Source organism: Paramormyrops kingsleyae, chromosome 10 (assembly GCF_048594095.1).
Source record: "Paramormyrops kingsleyae isolate MSU_618 chromosome 10, PKINGS_0.4, whole genome shotgun sequence".
Classification (NCBI taxonomy): Eukaryota; Metazoa; Chordata; class Actinopteri; order Osteoglossiformes; family Mormyridae; genus Paramormyrops; species Paramormyrops kingsleyae.
The window spans coordinates 24,073,972-24,092,524 of record NC_132806.1 but is presented as its reverse complement, the minus strand read 5'-3'; positions in this window follow the sequence as shown (position 1 = coordinate 24,092,524).

The window sequence follows — 18,553 nt, the reverse complement described above, 5'->3', positions numbered from 1 at the left end:
CTGCCCGCGGCACCGCCTGAGGCCGCCGCTCTGCCCACGGCACTGCCTGACCTGCCTGTGCCTGACCCGTCTGTCCAGCCCGTCTCGCCTGTCCAGCCCGTCTTGCCTGTTTCTCCAGCTACACCGCCCGAGCCGCCTGCTGCTCCACCCGAGCCTCCACCCACTACTGCTCCCAAGTCCCCTGCTACAGTCCCGCCTCCGCTCGCGCACAAGGTCCCAGGGCCACTTGCGGCTCCGCCCTCGCCTGATTCCCCGGCTCAGTCTCTGCCTACTCCAGTCCCCCCTGCACCGGTTCCAGTCCCCGAGGTGGTCCCTGATAGTCTGCCCACTGCTCCTTCCTCCTTGGAGGAGGAGGAGCTCGAGTGGGACCCCTCGGGGACCTCCCTAATGACTCCTCTTCCCTCGCCCTGGCGCGGTCGAGCCCGACCGGAGCCCCGCCTGTCGGTATCCCAGAAAGGGAGAGGACATAAGCGCAGGGGTCGGGTCCCACCCGCCCTGCCCCCCGGCTCGCCTGCGGTCCCTCAGGCTCCTGCTCGCCGGTCGCCTGCGGGTCCCCCGTCGTCGCCTCTTTAGCCACCTGTGGTCCCGCTTCCGACGCCTCGGTGGCCACCTGCGGGTTCCCCCCCTCCAACTCGTCGCTCGCCTGCGGGTCTCCACACTCTGGCTCGTCGGTGGACGGCGCCTCTGCCTGCTGTGGCTGCGCCATCGCCTGCTGCGGCTTCCCCTCCCTCCTTGCCTTCGCCGTGTTCCCCTTCTGCTCCCTCCTCGTCTTCACTGGTGCCCCCTCCAGCTTCCTTCTCTGCCCCTCCGTGGGTCCCTCTGGCTTCCTTCTCTGCCCCGTCATTGTCCCCTCCAGCTCCTGCCTCGCGGTCACCCGGGGGCCCTCCGGCTTCGGCTGCTCGGTCGCCCACGGCTCCTCCTGCTGCCGCCTTTCGCCCCCTGGGGTTCCCTGGTTCCTCCTCCCTTTCCCTTTCTGCCTCCTGTCTCTGCTCCTCCTCCCTCTGTGTCTCCTTGGTTCCCTCCTCGTCCCTTTGTCCTTCCTGTCTCTGCTCCTCGTCCCCTTTTGGTTTCTTCGTTCACTCCTGGCCCTTTTGTTCCGCCTGTCGGTGTTCCCCCTGTGTCTCCCTTCCTGGTCTGTCTGTTTGCGTTCCCCGTCATTTGTCGGGTTTTGTCTTGGTTTTTGCCCCTCTGCTTGTTTTGTGTTTCTGTTCTGTTCCCGGTCCCTCCCGGAGTGCGCGCCTTTGGGGGGGGGTTCTGTGACGCCCGGCTCATCCGATCCTCGTGTGTCACACGCCCCCCCTCGTTACCTCGTGTTAATTCCTGATTGTGTGCACCTGTTTTCCTGTGAATCCTGGCTTTTCTTGTGTATTTAGTCTGCGTCTGTGTCAGTATCCCTAGATTCGTCACTAACGTTAGTCTCCGTGTTGTCATGTCCGCCCTTAATAAAATCCATTTCTTAGAGCTTCGGCTATCTGCCTTGTCATTCCCCGCGCCCTGCCTGCTTGCCAGACAGCACGGCATAACAGCACCTCTGCAATCCCATGAATCTTCCACATAAAAAAAAAAATCCTTGTACAGCAAAGAAATTAGCATATATGGCTTTGTAAATGTCATGGACGCCCCTTCCTTTACTGATAAAACACTGTTGATCAGGAGTTGTATGTTGCACACACAAATGAGAACCATGGGATGAGGCCGATTAGTGCAATGAGCTGAAGACTGTATTATAACGATAATGATGCAATAATTATATAATTAGATTCAGCATTACCAAAAGATTCTAACAACTGATACAATCCCACTGGTACATGACTTCATTATTACAATTGTATTTAAGTAAAAATCAGGGGGAAAAGTGTCGGAAATGAAAGAAAATAACATTATATGAATGCACTGGAAGCATGAATAAAATATTAAGTGTTATATTAACTTCGCTGAACTCAACTGAAAACAAATGAAATCATTTTGATATAGATGAGGAAGAATGATTGCAAGACAAAGATATGACAACGAGATTGATAATATGAATGATACATTAAACTGAATTAAGAATGTAGTCCATTTTATAACAGCAAAGATACATAGTTAGAAAAATGATTTAACAGGAATAAAGCCAAGAACAGCCGATAACCTGGGGGACATTTTCACAGGATAATGTAACAATAGTGGGAAAGTATATGGTTGAGTAGGTAGTACAAGTTGCCGATAAGTTGCAAAATGCTTTGAGGATTAAATCTCGAAAGTGAGCAAAGCAAAGGTGACAGCTGTGGGTAGAGATACGGTCGATACTGACCACACGCATGGAATAGTTGATGGAAGTTTCGACTGGATATGAAAGATGAAGCTAGACCAGGGGTGGAGGTTGAGGATCTTGCACTGAAGGAAAGTTTCTTAGCAAAAGAACCTCCTTAACTTACAATCACACGACTTCTAGCTGTACGCTGGACATGATCCTAATTCATTACAGTGCTAGCTCACCACAAGATAACTCAACAAGGGATTTCTGAGCAAAACACTCAGGTTCCAGGTAGAGGTTAAAAAGTTATAGACTGTGACAACACAAGGCAATAATGAACAATGAAAACCTGAGAATAACTGATCGTCGTTTTCGTCGTTGAATAATAAATGATTTGTTTTCGAACACGTGATTTATTGGAACTGTTTTTGCGTACAAGGAATTTCATAACTGTACTTAATCCAGTTTTGTCTGACTACAATATAATTATCACTGTTTGTCAGTTTTTGACAGCTGACATATAATTAGCCATTCCCCTGCTCCATTATGTTAATTGACCATTTGTCTTGCTGCATTCATGTTCTTTGAGCTGCAAAATTGATACATAGTTTTGTACGGCTGAGGTACAATGCATGGATCAAGAAAAGAATGGCGTCCTTCACCTATGACAACTGGTTAATCAATGGAGTGGCCTAAAATTAATTCATAAAACCACAATGCAATTGAAATTATCTGTGTGGTATGTGATGGAACAATTCTCACGGCAATTTTATTAGCAGGATTTAGTATTAGGAATATTTTCAACCTGACACCTGTGTACCAGCACAAGGAGAAGAAATGCCGGATATTTATAGACAGGACTATATTTATTTAAATTAATATCCAGGTGTCTTATATTTCTCAAGTCTTATAGGTAGTGCTGCTGTTTACCACCACTCAAAAAACTAACCAGGTTTTTTTTTTTAACCAGAAACAATGAAATGCCTGATAAGGATACAGTAAATTTTACTAACAGCCCAAAGTGACTTTTTGAGTGGGGGCCGAAAAACAATAAACCCATCCTCTTTATTTATACGTTGAGGAAAGATTTTTTTTTATCAGTTCTGGACAGGATCTTGGAAACCAATTGTAGATTATGAATCTGCTGAGATTTATTTAACACATCAAATGACATTCTGTACCATGAAAACCACATGCGCTCTTTACACGTTCAGTGGTCACAGACATAATCCCATAACACGAGTCTCATAATATTACAAAGTGCGGATACAGGCAGAGTGAAGACTGCTCATGTTCAAACTCCATTCTATCTGCTGTAAAAATGTGACTGACCAATATAAATAAATATGCGTTTGTGAAAGATAAAAGTAACGGAAAGCCGAGATCCTCAAATTCAGATTCATTGTCATTTACAGAGTACTTAGCACTCCAAACAATGTTGTATCAGAGTACACAATACTCAGTAATGCTCATTACTGGTGCAATGTGGTAAATAAATGTAAAGAAATAGTGCAAGATTTGATAAAAGGTATATTTTACTCATCCTTGAGGAAGTATTATATTGTATATTGCAGGATGGGACATTCTAGGCTTGACTTCTGTTCAACAGTCATATGGTTTGGTGAAGGAAACTCTGGTAGAGTCTGTTTGTTCAGGATCTGATTCTCTGATAGCACATACCGATGGGAGTATTCATTCAACATCTAAATGGATATAGCACCATAGCTGCATGAGAAATGCAGAGAATAAGCAGGCCAGGCTAAAATGATAGCAGAAACAGGTTTTGCTCAGTGGTGGTCTTAGTGGCACCAATGTAGAATCGATAACCAGAGAGGTGCAAAGGAACCAGATTTAATTACTGTGCGATGATAAGACCTTGGACATCTAGGTGCACACTCGACATCAATTCCACCTGTGAAGGAAACCATGGGGTGAACAATTTAATGGGCTCTTCAATCATCCACAATCGCAAAAGTCAGAGATAGAACGACGGACATTGTGGCAGACGAAAACAAATCCGGAAAATTGGCTAAAATAGACATTTGTGATTACTATCAACCAAGGATCTACCTGGCATTTTAGTAAACAATGTGTTAAATGTGTGTACGCCATCCACATCCAGCTGTCCAAATTTTTACATGTTTTGGGTATATTACTTGGACATTTCCTCAAAGATAATGCAGGTCATAGTCCTGCCATTTTCCTGCAAGGTTCTGGGGAATTAATCTGTGCTGAGGCTACAGCTGTGGAGCTTATTTCCCTTAAAACACCCACAAATGCTTTGGAATAATGTTCTTTTACGCAGAATCATAAATGTTTCATTTTCTGTATAATCCACCTTCACATCACGCACATTTATATAGTGACTTAAAAGATTTCAAATTTATTTTTTGGTGATTTTAACACAAATCGGATGGGAATTTTACTAGCTGATATTGATGAAGTCTAACTTTCAGCAGACTGAGAATGGCCCCGAGGTTCAATAGACGAAGCAAAACATAACATGATATTATTTTTACTAAAGACTCAATTTGATTGCAAAACAGGTAGCATATTTATACTCTTCAGTATAAACTGGAGTGGATGTAGTAGGTGGAGTGAGCTTCAAGATAAGCTAGCTATTCCATATAACAGCAATAGTAAAACAACTATACAATGTAACTCAAGAGTAGTACTGAATGCAGAACTTGGAAAACAGTGAATTTTGGCACTTGGAACATTTTGATTATATTCCTAATATTGCTCACAACAGAAACTGGAAATGTCAGAAAATATAAAATGCCTGTTAATACTTTTGCAGGGAAGGTTTTTTTTATAGAATTCATTTAATAAAGCCACACTCATTTTATTATTAAGTACAAATATGCCAAGTGTCCGCGCTACAAAGCACCTGTGTTATATTTTAAATTAAAATAAGACTCAATAAAAAAATTCCAAAAATACTGTTAACCAGTAATATTCTGCTCCTTCTTGTCACTGTTTGACAGTCTAACCATTGTCTCCATAGTCCCGTGTCATTTATTATTTATATTGTTATTTATGTTATTATTGTTGTTATTTTTGAATCATTAAAAATATATAGTCATCATTCTACCTTAACTGCTTTACGCAAGTGTAATATTAAGATTAAAGGAGAGGATTTTTAAATAATTTATAGTAATGTTTAAAGGTATTTATATGAGTAGTAAGTCTATATTGTCTATATTTTGCAAAAAAAACACACAATTTAGCATTAGACCATATGCAAATGAACAGTATCAAAACGGAAATGAGCAAGAAGTTGTAATATCACGTTGGATGGCTAGATGAACGCCGCATCAGTTCCCAAACCTCTCCTCAGGGGCACCTCAGCCATTCCATGTGTTCGCTAAATTTCACCAACTCCTCACTTAATTAATTAATTTAATTAGTTAAATAACTCAATGTTGTTTGGATTAGCCAAAAAAGGTTGGGTGCTGGTCAAGTCAAAAAATACATGGGTGTATTGGATGATTGATGCAGATACTGGTGTGACTGGGAGAGGTTATGCCTAAGCTGATACACTTTGACAGACATAATATCATAGTTTTGCACCAGTATGAATATCATTTAAACATAACTTTCTTTGCCTAGGACTTTTGCACAGTTCTGTAGATTATACAGTTCTTTAGTAACCTATGATGGGATGGCATCCCAACAGAAGTTGGGATAGTCTCACCTTCACCTTGAACCACATAAGCAGTTATATAAAATGGATGAATAGATGGATCTACAGTTCTTATATGTAAAGCTTATCATCCATATCCTTCAGAGCAATTTTCATTCATACATCCATCTTCTATCCCCTTATTGTTGTCAGGGTCGTGGGGGAAGGGGGGGCGGGAGCTGGAGCCTATCCCAGACAGCACAGAACACAAGACTGCGGCACACCCCGAATAGGGTGCCAGTCCACCAGCACACACACAGTCTCACACAGGCAGACACACACAGGCTCACACAGGCAAACACAGGCAGACACACACAGGCACACAAGGCAGACACACACAGACACATACAGGCAGACACACACAGGCACACAAGGCAGACACACACAGACACATACAGGCAGACACACACAGGCACACAAGGCAGACACACACAGGCAGACACACACAGGCACACACAGGCAGACTCACACAGGCACACAAGGCAGACACACACAGGCACACAATGGCAGACACACAATGGCAGACACACACAGGCAGACACACAATGGCAGACACACACAGGCAGACACACACAGGCAGACACACACAGGCAGACTCACACAGGCACACAATGGCAGACACACACAGGCAGACACACACAGGCTCACACAGGCAGACACACACAGGCACACACAGGCAGACACAGGCTCACATAGGCAGCCACAGGCTCACACAGGCAGGCACACACAGGCTCACACAGGCAGACACACACAGGCACACACAGGCAGACACACACAGGCTCACACAGGCAGACACACACAGGCTCACACAGGCAGACACACACAAGCAGACACATGTGCATCCGCACACAGCAGGCCATTTGGAGACACCAGTTCACCTAACTGCATGTCTTTTCACTGCAGGCGGAAACCGGAGAGCCCAGAGGAAACCTGCAGATGAGAGAGAGAACAAGCAAGGCCAGTCACACAGAGAGAGCGAGGGCGGGATTGCAGCCACACAGCCCGCAGGTGTGAGCTGACATCACTACTCTCTGCACCCTCTGACATCACACGGTGCTTCTCACTCTGACGAATCTCCTCCTATTGTTTGGTTTTTTTACGCTCCCTCTAAAACGGCTCCAGCAATGAGAGTAACAAAGCTTTTGAAGGTTGCGTAGGATTACTCTGCCCTGTCAGTCATCAAGTGGTTTAACCCACGTTCCATTAGTTACTTTGTTGGTTCCCAACGGGTTGAATCAGTTGGTGATTGACAGCTGCATGGATAATCCCACCCCCTGTGGGGTTTGAGAGCCTTATTGTACCAGTACTTAGATCCATTATGTTAATTGTTATGAAACGGCGTGCTGGTACAAATTTATATATTTTTTGTCCCATAATTATACATTTTAATTGATCAGCAGAAAACCAAATAGCGTGGTGATGGCTGGGAGGTCATTTCTCCTTACAGTTCTAAGGTCAGACGCGTTTCAGATGCAGCATCAATGTCATTGAGCAGATGGTTATAAAAAAAAGTAAAAGTGAACTGCACTGGATGCAGCTCTGCCTCATGGGGGATTTCGACCTGCCCATTTTATAAACAAAAACCTGTAATAGATGCAGAAAAAGATACATGACATAATGACACTCCTTTTGGCACATAATGGGCGAGGACTTAATTGGAATCAAATATCTTTGCCTCAGCAGTTCTGTCTGGCTCAGTCAGGGAATCAGTCTTGATTCTTTCACGTCATTAAGGCATATCAATAAGTAACGATTTTTATTGAAACCTCTGAGTGCCTTCACCAAGCACACAATAGGACACAATGTTTGCAGGTGATGTCTTATTCTTGCTCATTATTTTATTTAGAAATTAAAGTTAAAATAACTAGTGCCTCTATATTTGCCATTAGTATATTATTATTGTTATTATTAAATTATCCTCTTTTCAGAAGTCCCTTTCACATAGATCCATTACCGGTTTGCATGGATCCATTTTTATACTTTAGCATCTTGCATCAATGACTTAATTTGTACAAATAACCAGTGCTTGAGTCGTAATAGGATCCACGTGGATGTCAAAATGACAAAAACCCTCCGCAAATACACCCCCCCCCCCCCCAAAAAAAAATGTTCTGTGTAGTTTCATGTACTTAAGAGTAAATCTACCAACTCAATCAGGGGTCCTCCTGACTGAAATGCAATTTAAGCTGGACCCTGTGGCAACTTTTATTGCCAGGGACCCCCCCTATACCCCAGTGCCCGTCAAATTTTAATATACTCCCCCGGCCTTCCCCCTTAACCCACATGAAATATTTTTACGGCTTGACCAGTGCATGAAACCCTACATGGGATGCATGTCAATAGGAAAAACTGTAAGTCCTCTACTAGCATATTGTTTCTTTACATTTCCTAAATGTTCTTATGTTGCACGTCCGATCTTTGTGTAGCACTTTACTTGAGGGGTCACAAAGTACTTACTAGTCAAGAACAAATCATGAACTAATACAGTTCATGCATGAAATACATGAACGATCATGATTCATGATGAACAAACATGAGATTAATGCATAACTAACACCTTAGTTACTGGTTAATTAATGCATTAAGTAAGACTGTGCTCCCACATGTAAAGTGTTACCGGTGTTCGAATAGTCTTATTAGGTTCTTGCTTTGCTAGAAGTTGTTGTGTAGACCCTGCTCCAATACAGCTACACTTCTGTACCTGAGCATTCATTGGAAGCTCAGCGCAGCTACACTTACACCTAGTTGGCTCCTTGACAGCATGTAGGTTTGTAATGTGCTTTTGGCCTCACTTTTACTTCACTTTGGACAAAAGCACGTGTTTAATATGTAAAATGGGTAACATTTTACTTGACGGGGCAGAAATTCTTAGTAATAACTCAGTTACTACTGAAGTACAAATCATAAACAAATATCGTTGCTACTAGAGAAGATGCATCACAATTCATTAATGATGAACAATCATGAGATCAGTATTTCACTTGTGTTGTTCATGACTTGTTCCTTCAATAGTTCCTTCAGTAGTTCATTAAGGTTTACATAATTTACAGATATAGTAACAAATATAGTAACTTCTTGAGATTTGACATGCATCACGATTCATTAATGGTGAATTAACATCAGATTAGTATGTAGGTAAGACTTAGTTTGCAGTTAATTAATACATAAGTAATAGTATATCACTATATTATTTGTGCCCCGTCAAGTACAGTGGTACCGTAAAGTGTAAATGTAAGTCAAGCTCCTCATCAGTAACCAATGAATGTATGACACATCTAATATCTTCTCAGTGGCCAACTTATTAGAAGTTCCTGTTCATTACCAAAACCAGCCTGTTCCTCCAAACAGCAAGGCATGCAGCTGCAGCATGCAGATAGAGTCAAGTGCTAGATAGATAGACAAGAGGATCACTAACTGTTTGGCAGAGCAGCATAGTGGTTAAGATGTCTGATCTAAGTGATTTTGAATGCGAGGTGATTGTTTATGCCAGATGTGGTAGAGCCCCAGCATCTGAGAGACAGACACTTATGATGGGATTTTCACAAACTGCAGTGCCTTGAGTTTACAAAGAATGGTGTGATGAGAGAAAAAAAAAAAACATCCAGTCAATGGAAGTTCTGCTGCTGAAAACACTGTTAATGAGAGAGGTCAGAGGAGAATGACCAGACTTGTTAAAGCTAACAGGAAGGCCACAAGTGCAACAATAACAGCTCAGTACAGAAGTGTTGTTCAGAAAGGCAAGTTTGAAAGCGCAACTGACTTGCCCTTGAAGTGGTTCTGGAGACATAAGGAGGCCCTATCTGCTAGTACACAGGGGTACCTAATGACGTGGCCCCTGGGTGAACGTGGAGCAGATGTGTTTTATGTGGTGAGATAGGATGCACATCATAGGATGGTGATGTTTCAAATGTGTTACTTGAGTTATTTGTTTGTTTGCTTGATTCAAATATGTGCTGATCCTTCTTTGACTAACATTGCTTTTAGACTATGGAAATAACTGGAAGTTTGAAAATCAGAAAGAAGGTCTTACCTAATCTCTTGCAATGTTTAGCACTGTATTGCATTACATAGCCTAGAAAGAGAGTTAAACAAAATGGGCTTAAAGCTTGCCAGTGTTATTATACATCTGAAATACTGCTGTCAGAGAAAGCATTATATATATTATATATTCTAGGTATAAACACACACACACACACACACACACAGGTTTGTAATTATATCTTTGGGGGGACTCTCCATTCATTTCAATGAGGAAAACTCTATTCCCAACATCACAACCTTAACCATAAGTAACCAAACAAAATATGAGACTTTTGGTATTTTTAGTTTTTTGATTGCATTTACAGATCTTTGTGGGGACCTGAAAAATGGTCCCTACAACGTCAAAATAAGTTTTTATCACACTGTGGGGGACATTTACATGTACATATGTATATGTGGGGGACGTATATATGTGTGTGTGTGTGTTTGTGACTGTGTACGCATAAACATAGCCATTCAACTACTGTCTTTAATTCTATGTTTCTTTTTTTTTATTGAATGATTATTATATTCCCCATACTTTGCTTGTTTGTTCATGTGTTATTCTTCCCTGTGCTATTTCTGTGTTTTAGTGAAAATGTCTGTGGATTTGCCTCTAACTGTTTTCATGCAGAAATGATTGGAAATAGTTTAATAAAAGCAGTGAGGTTATGCACTATCTGTACTTTAATGTGTTTTAATGGCATATTTTGCTACTGCTACAGTATTTCTGTAAGTGTGGTCTGTGCTGTGAGTAACAGCACTTACCTTTGAAATTTCACAGTCTGCACAGACCCAAGACCCCGTTATGCTTGGGGGGGGTACTGGCAATGGTTGTTGCCTGTTCTGTTGGTACCTCAGCACCGATTTATAATTTTATGTGATCAGCTAGTGTAATAAACTGCTGTAAGCTCTGCCTGCACCCCTGCACCGGAATCTGATGGGAGCAATGTCCAGGGTCACATTTTCTGTCCCGAATTCGGTACATGCTGCTCCCCCAACACCCGACGGAACCCAGAGCCAGGCGCATTGCTTGCTTGTTAAGGGCACAGGGAATCCTTCTGGGAGCCGGAGACTTGCGGATAATAATCAGTTTACTTGAGATGGGGCGCACGGAGCAGCCGGGTGGAAGTCTGGAGCAGTGTGATGCCTGGTGGGCCGTGTAGAGTGGCCAGAAAATGTGTGTGACAAGAAAAGTTCAACATGTTAATGTAAAAACATATAATCCGTTAGAAAGACCCAAAAACGTATATATACACATACATGTATTGTATATAACATATCATATAGGCAATAATTTGTACAGTTATTTATATTATATTTATAAGTGTAAATGCATCATGTATATACAAGAAGCTGTTGTTGGCAGCTGATTCTTGCTAGACTTGCAGGACCATTGGTCAGTTGATGCAATTGCTGCAAGCAAGACAATAAGGGTAGAAGTGGAGGAGCAGATAATAAGGTACAGAGATCTGTTGGGGATGTGGAATCCTCTCTCGGAGTACTGTCACTAAGCAGATGTTCGGGTATCGCTGGAGGTCTACGATGGCGGGACCAGCTGTCCTGAGCTGCTGGCAGGAGCGGAAGGAGCAAAGGGACTCGGAGTCGGTTTATGTTTGGTAATTAATGTATGCCGCATGTACAGTATGTACATAATGCATGTCTTCGGTCCCATCCCTGTCTGCTGTGATACTCATCACAGACATTTTGTAGGAAAAAAAAAAGCTGAGTAACAAATACAGCCAGATTTTACAAGACAACAAAGAGAGATACACTTGCATTTGCTATTCCCTTTACTTTCTAGCCAATTAATCGTTCTCATTCCGACATGCCGAAAATGCAGTGTATGCCCAACGCAGTTCAATTGTGTGTTGGATGTGATCCCTCAAGACATTCCGGACTGACACAATCAAAGCTCACTTGTCAAAGCTTGAGTTAATCAAGAGTGTGAACAGTTAATCGGGTTAGCGCTTTCCGCTAACACCTGCCATCCATTCTGCTTAGGGTTTCCTCTGTGCTCAATAAAAGCGTTTTATTTCAATTAGCTTGTTATCAGAGTTTAGCACATTTAGAGAAGTTTCTTTGAACTTTCCTGAAGATAAAGCGAGATTTCGTAACCATGTAGAATTTTAAACAGGCAACCAGGAATAATGATATTTGAAAAATATCCATTGTATTTTGGCTTTTAAAATCAAAGTCAAGGATTTTAAAATTTATTTTTATTTATATTTTTAGATGAATCACTGAATGACCCTTTAGCAAGTGACCTTTTTATGTGCCTGAAATACAGAGACACAGAGATACAGAGACAGAGACATTTTAAGTAAATTGAATAGCCACTTAACATCACATCGTACACATTACTTCTGTTGCTTAAAGCTACCAAATAAATTCAATGCTAAAACAGTCTTAATGGACATGTGTAATTGTTCGTATCAATTCATAGCAGAAGCAAACCCAAATGTGCCATTTCTCATTGTCTGTTTTCATACAGTACATGGTATCAAGTAAAAACAGGCAGAATAGACTCCTGGATTGATGTGCTGTTGAATTTAGTATTGTAGAGCGGTTCCTGCTGACAGATTTTTGCAGTATTAATCTGGCTGGTTTAGGAGGATAAAAACCGCGGCTTCGTTTAGCTTGCCCGTCTTGTTTGGTATTCATCAAATTGAAAAAAAATACTGCAATACTTGCCTCGGTATGTGTCTTTGTAAAAGTTAAAACAGTCGACTCATCAGAAATGTATTTACACAGGAAAAAAATGCAAAACCTTTTGGACAGTGCGGTCAGCGTGCCGAACAAATCTTTAACGGAGGCAGGATTTCGAAACTCTTCGGATAACAACCGCCCTGCTGTGAAGACATGAGTAGGAGTCAACGGATGTTCTCTGATTGACTGCCCCCTAGGCAAAAATTTATGTAGGATTTTAGATGAAAAAAAAGAGTTAAGCTAAAGAAACCAGTGGGGTACAGATTACCGACAAAGCGCCGCTGAGCAGCTCCTGCAGCGCGAAGACAGGAGGATGGGGAATAAGGAGGCGCTAAAGGGAAAGAGCAAGAAATCTGAATCCCAGGTTTATTGGATTTCCTGACCTGCTTGGCTAAGGGCACCTGGGATGGATTGTACCCAAAGGACCCAAGGAGACGAAGGTAATCTGGGTGAATAATGAAGATTTTCTATAGACATATGGATTGTACTTGGTTTCAGGATGTTCTTTGGTTAAGGATTCCCAGAATCAACAAGCATGCATCTGAGACAGATTGCCAAAAAAGGTTGCATTGAGTTCTGCATGACATTGCAGGTTCCAAGCACCTTTTAGTTTTTGGTATAATTGTAGTATAAATGTTACAAGGTGTTGTTATAAGCCAGAAATGGCAATGCAAACAGTAACCAGCAGCTGACCAATTGGGGATGTATATGTAAAGTGTTATATGTACAAATACAGGTTTAGCTTTAGCATATCCCATAATGCTCTTATTCAAGACATACGCATATACTGTATAGAGGTAAGAACGAAGCTTGTCATCAGAGTGCAGGGTCAGCTATTTATCTGCCACCCCTGGAGTATTCTTTCAGGGTTAAGGGTCATTGTCATGGGTCCACTTTTAATACAATTACTGACCATGGGATTTGAACTGGCAACCTTCCGGTACGGAATGCTTCACGAATTTTCATGTTATCCCTGATCAAGAGCAATGCTTATCTCTGCATTGTTCCAATTGTATGTGCAAGCATATATGTACATAATTGCATGTCTCTTTACATGCATGTTACTAATTAAGTCTCATGTCACTTATTGACAAATGTTAATATTCAACATGGCTTTCAAAGCCATGATGACATATAGATATATGACAATCGTATCGCAGTTTATGTGCAGGAATAATGACAGCAACACATCATGGAACATAGCACTGTGGGTGAAATTCATCTTGAAATGCATTTCATTATGTCATCCGCCTTACTAGCTTATGAAAACTTTCAATCAATAATCATTCCTTATTTTATGATATAGATATCTGTTACATTTTTTGTTTCAGGCATATTGCCTTTGTTCAAAACTTGTATTCATCAAATTATACCCATATAAGTTTTTGACTGGTTTGTTTTTGGTTAGAGAACCAAACAAATCTTTTTGCATGCTTTCTCAGCTTGCCTAACACCTCGTATTCCAAGGTTCCCAATAAAACTTCACATTTCATCCTCTATTTCCCGTGTTACACAAGTCTGTTCCCTGTCGCAAAGAACACGTTTCTCCACAAATACTGCGCTTATGTTTTCATATTCTGGAAATCTGTAGCTGTACTTCCACATGATATAAATATAAATCTTATGCAGTACAATCTTACAGCCAGTCCTGTAAATGTATTTTTTTTTGCCAGAAACGCTCATTCAGCTCATGGTTGAGCTGATTCTTGAGCCAATTCCAGAATGCAAAGCGACTGAGACAAAGTGCACCCTAGACAGGACAACAGCATACATTACCAACGGGTCTATAAAGCTCATAAAAATGTTTGATAGGGTAGATATATCTGTATTACACCTGTTTCAAAACTCCATGAAATAAGTTTAAGCAAAATGGTCCAGTATTACATCATAACTTATGACATTCCATTATTCAGTTTAATTTTACATTCGTAAACGGTTTACATATATATTCTGTTAAGATTACCATTAAACGTAATTACCACTTCCATTCAGCATAAAGCGAAAGTGTTAGAATGTCCTCTAAATAATGTAAAAGGCTTGCTCTGTATTGACCTGAATGAATATCAATATCGGCATCAATCCTGTACAGTATCACGTGATGAATTTATTCACTTACAGCCCTAATTGTATATTAAAGCAATTCATTATCAGACATTAACATTTGCATAGACTGACTGTACATCTCTAATAAAGATGCAGCAGACACCTTTTCCAGAGCAATGAAAGGAGAGAGTCTCCAGACAGTAGATTACTAGACTTGAACTGACTCCTGAGAGAAATAAGACATTTCCTCACTCTTTCCCACATTTGTTTCAACAGCCCAGCCTGTCTGTCCCCAAGGGAAGACAATCTCCAGTGTGAGATAATCTGCAAATCAATGACGGTGGTTGTAAGACTCCAGATAATCCATGTAACCCCAGCTGGGGGTAAATTCACCGACCTGCAAAGTAAAAAGTCCTAATTGCCAAAAAATGTATTACTAATTTTTTCGTTTGATTTATACATGCATATTAGCAATATATTAGATATTCCTGCATACAGACACAAACCCACACACACACAAATTTAAGAAATTTAAAAACAAATTCTGAAGGAGAAGTGACTGTTAGCTTGAGATATATGCTGTTGTCCCATGAGGAAGGTAGGCGAGGCAGTGAAGCGCAGTGAAAATGATGTGTTAAATACATCATTTAAGCAGAAATACCCGAGTGGCCATTCTTTGGCAATGAGGTTTGTTAGGTGCAATGCAAAGCTGAGAGAGTGCACCTTTCCAGTTGCCACATTATTTTAAAAAATATTTCTGTTGTTTTCCAAGAAGATTATAGCCCATGAATATAAATAAAATACTGCACAAGTACAGTGGTGCTAGAAAGTTTGGAAAACCATGTAGAATTTTCAGTTTCTGGATAATTGTGACTTTTAACGTGCGGTTAGATAATACTCTGTGATAAAAATAACTACAACTGAATAAAACAAACAAAATGTTTCCGTTCATACTTTTCATTCATTTACTGATCAGAATGTCCCAATGATTAAATATCTTCATTGGAAAAATTACGTGAATCTCTAGGATCATCAGTTCATTCAAAGGGGATGATTAGAGTTAGGAATATCAATCAGTGGGATGACAATTACATGTGTGTGTGGGTGGTCTTGTCATATTAAAAAAAAAAAAACAATGAAAGCTCTTCACCAAACAAGTTGATGAACACCTGCCTCTACCACAAGAGGTGCCTGAGAACCTCAGGGAATAAAAAAAGTTGTCAATGCTCATCAGGCTAGAAAAGGGTACAGAACAATTCCTACTGACTTCAGGCCTTGCTAGTCTACTGTCAGGCAAATTGTGTACAAATGGAGAAAATTCAGCGTCTTTCTTATTCTCCCCAGGAGTGGTTGTCCAGAAAAAATAAGCACTGCAAGAGCAAGACATATACTATTCCTGGAGATTACAAAGATCCACAGGGTAACATCTCTCACACAGACTACCTACCATCAGGCAAACACTGAATAAGAATTTAGTCTCAGAGAGGACAGCGTGGTGGGAGCCAATACTCTCCAGGAGAACCATCACTGCCCATTTAAATTTGCTAAACCACTAAGCAGAGCCTGAAGACTACTGGAAGAATGGTCTGGGGAGAGATGAGTCAAAACTACAACTTTTGATGTAAATTTAGCAATGTATATTTTTGGTGAATACATTTACTGTATAGGACAGTGCAGGACAGCGTCAGGTTATGTATATGTGGACTGAAGCTCAGTGGGAGGTGGGGTCTTGCAGCGCGATAACTACAATAAACAGATAAATCTACCAAATGATGCTTTATGTGCAAGAAATTTTGTGTTTTGGAAGCCAAAGTCCAAGACTATACTCCGACAGAAATCTCGTGGCAGTAAGTGAGGATGTGAACTCGTGCAAGTAAGCCCACAAAAATCACGGAGTTCTGTAAGGAGGAATAAGCCAAAAAACTGGATGTAATAGACATGCAAAATTGAACATATGGACCGTGCTGTGTTTAGTTATAACTGTACTGAAATTACCACAAGGTTTACGGCAGTCTTTTTTGATGGACAGCTGTTGTACTCTCTTCTTGAAAAGAAAATGGTCATATTGTGAATATTAAAGCTTACATGTAAATTTCAGGCATGTTTTGTGCTATGATTGTAATTATGTATTAACATTTTACATTATTTAGATTCAGTAGGACACCGTTGTTCCAGGTAAATTGACCAAGTAATTAGCAAAGGGAAGGTGTTAAATATCTTATTAAAATAAATACATACAATAAATGTTTCAGCATTAATGGCTGTGTATCTACTGCATGAGGTACTTGTATGGATAAAATCTATATTTTTAGTGTTAATACACATACACAGGTACCATAAGTTTAGATGTTTAAGCCTGAAATGCTTTCAGCCTCTTAACTTTGTTAAAGAAGAGACCTTGGGTTGTTTATGCAGACGGTGGCCTTTCCGTAATCCAAGCATTTCCCCTGTTTGTCCCAAAAGCACTGATTGCCTTTAAGAAGACAAATAAAGTATATCCCTAAACTCCCCTTGGATCAAGCTTGTCCAATAATTATTCTACCTCTGGACAAAGAACAAGTGATGTTGAGCGGACCTGCCCATCTCAGTACAGACAGTCGATAAATCAGGCAATTTCATTTCTCACGTCTCGAAAAGCAGCCTTTCAGTCTTTGTATCAGAACAGAATGAATTCCACACATCTGATTTTATAACTCTACACTAAATTATCAACATGTAAATGTGAATGCTTGCTAGAGATGTACCAGAGACCTATCCCCTATAGACCTATAGTTTGCAAGAGATCTCTAGAAATCTATCTGTGTACACAAGAAATAGTACCTAATGACACAAGTTATATATAATAAACAACATGCATGCATATTTTTTTATTCAATATTCAGGCAAAAAAAATGTTTGTCACTAGACAAATGAATCAGAATCTATCCTCATCATTATTTACACAATTTAAATAAATGTAAAGAGGTCAGCTACCGGAGGTTGAAAGAGGGCTCGGGAGATTGTGTGGAAAAGGAAAATCCCACTGAGTGGAACTCGAGTCATTAATAAAGCTCCACATCTCGTAATATATCTCTGTAGGGCTTTGCAGTTTGGAGGAAGGTGAGGTGATGAAAAGAAGCATCTGATCCAAGCATGACAGCTCTCTCTGACTCTTCATTAATGAGTCTTATGCTACGACGATTTCTTCTCAGGCTTATGCTTTTCTTTTCGTATTTGTTGCTACAGTTCACCCCTCAAAAGATTACTGAGCTTTTGAAAAGTCTATAAAAGTAGAATTTTAGCTTTTCCTAGGTCACTACCACCCCCCCCCCTCCACAGCACCCTCTGGGATTTAAGCATTTTCTTTATAGCACACAATGATTTCCTTATAAGTGCAAAATTTGCGACTTAACGATCAACTGTCATATTCGCTTTATTTTAAGAAAGACTCAAACTGTACATTGGAACGTCGATTGAATAGGTCACTGAAAATTTCATAGTCCTACCTGGGAGAGTGTTATGCTGTCGTCTGTGTTATATTCCAGCAGGATATTCACAAAGATTGGCTGCATAAGCCTGCTTTATTGAATAGCCTCAAGTTACAGACCTGTTTTGGACAGCATTAAATCAATGACATTCATCCATACTATGTTTAAAGTTGTGTGTGCATTAAAACCATTGGGGTGACGTGGTAGACTTTGCATTTGCAACTCCAAGCTTCTGGGATTGATTCTGTTTTTTATTCTGTTCTGTCTAGTTCTGTTTTTTATTTTTTATTTTTCTTGCGGAGTTTGCATGTTTTTCTTGTGGGTTTCCCCCGGCTACTCTGGTTTCCATCGGCAGTCCAAAAACATGCAGTTAGGTGAATTGGTGTCTGTAAA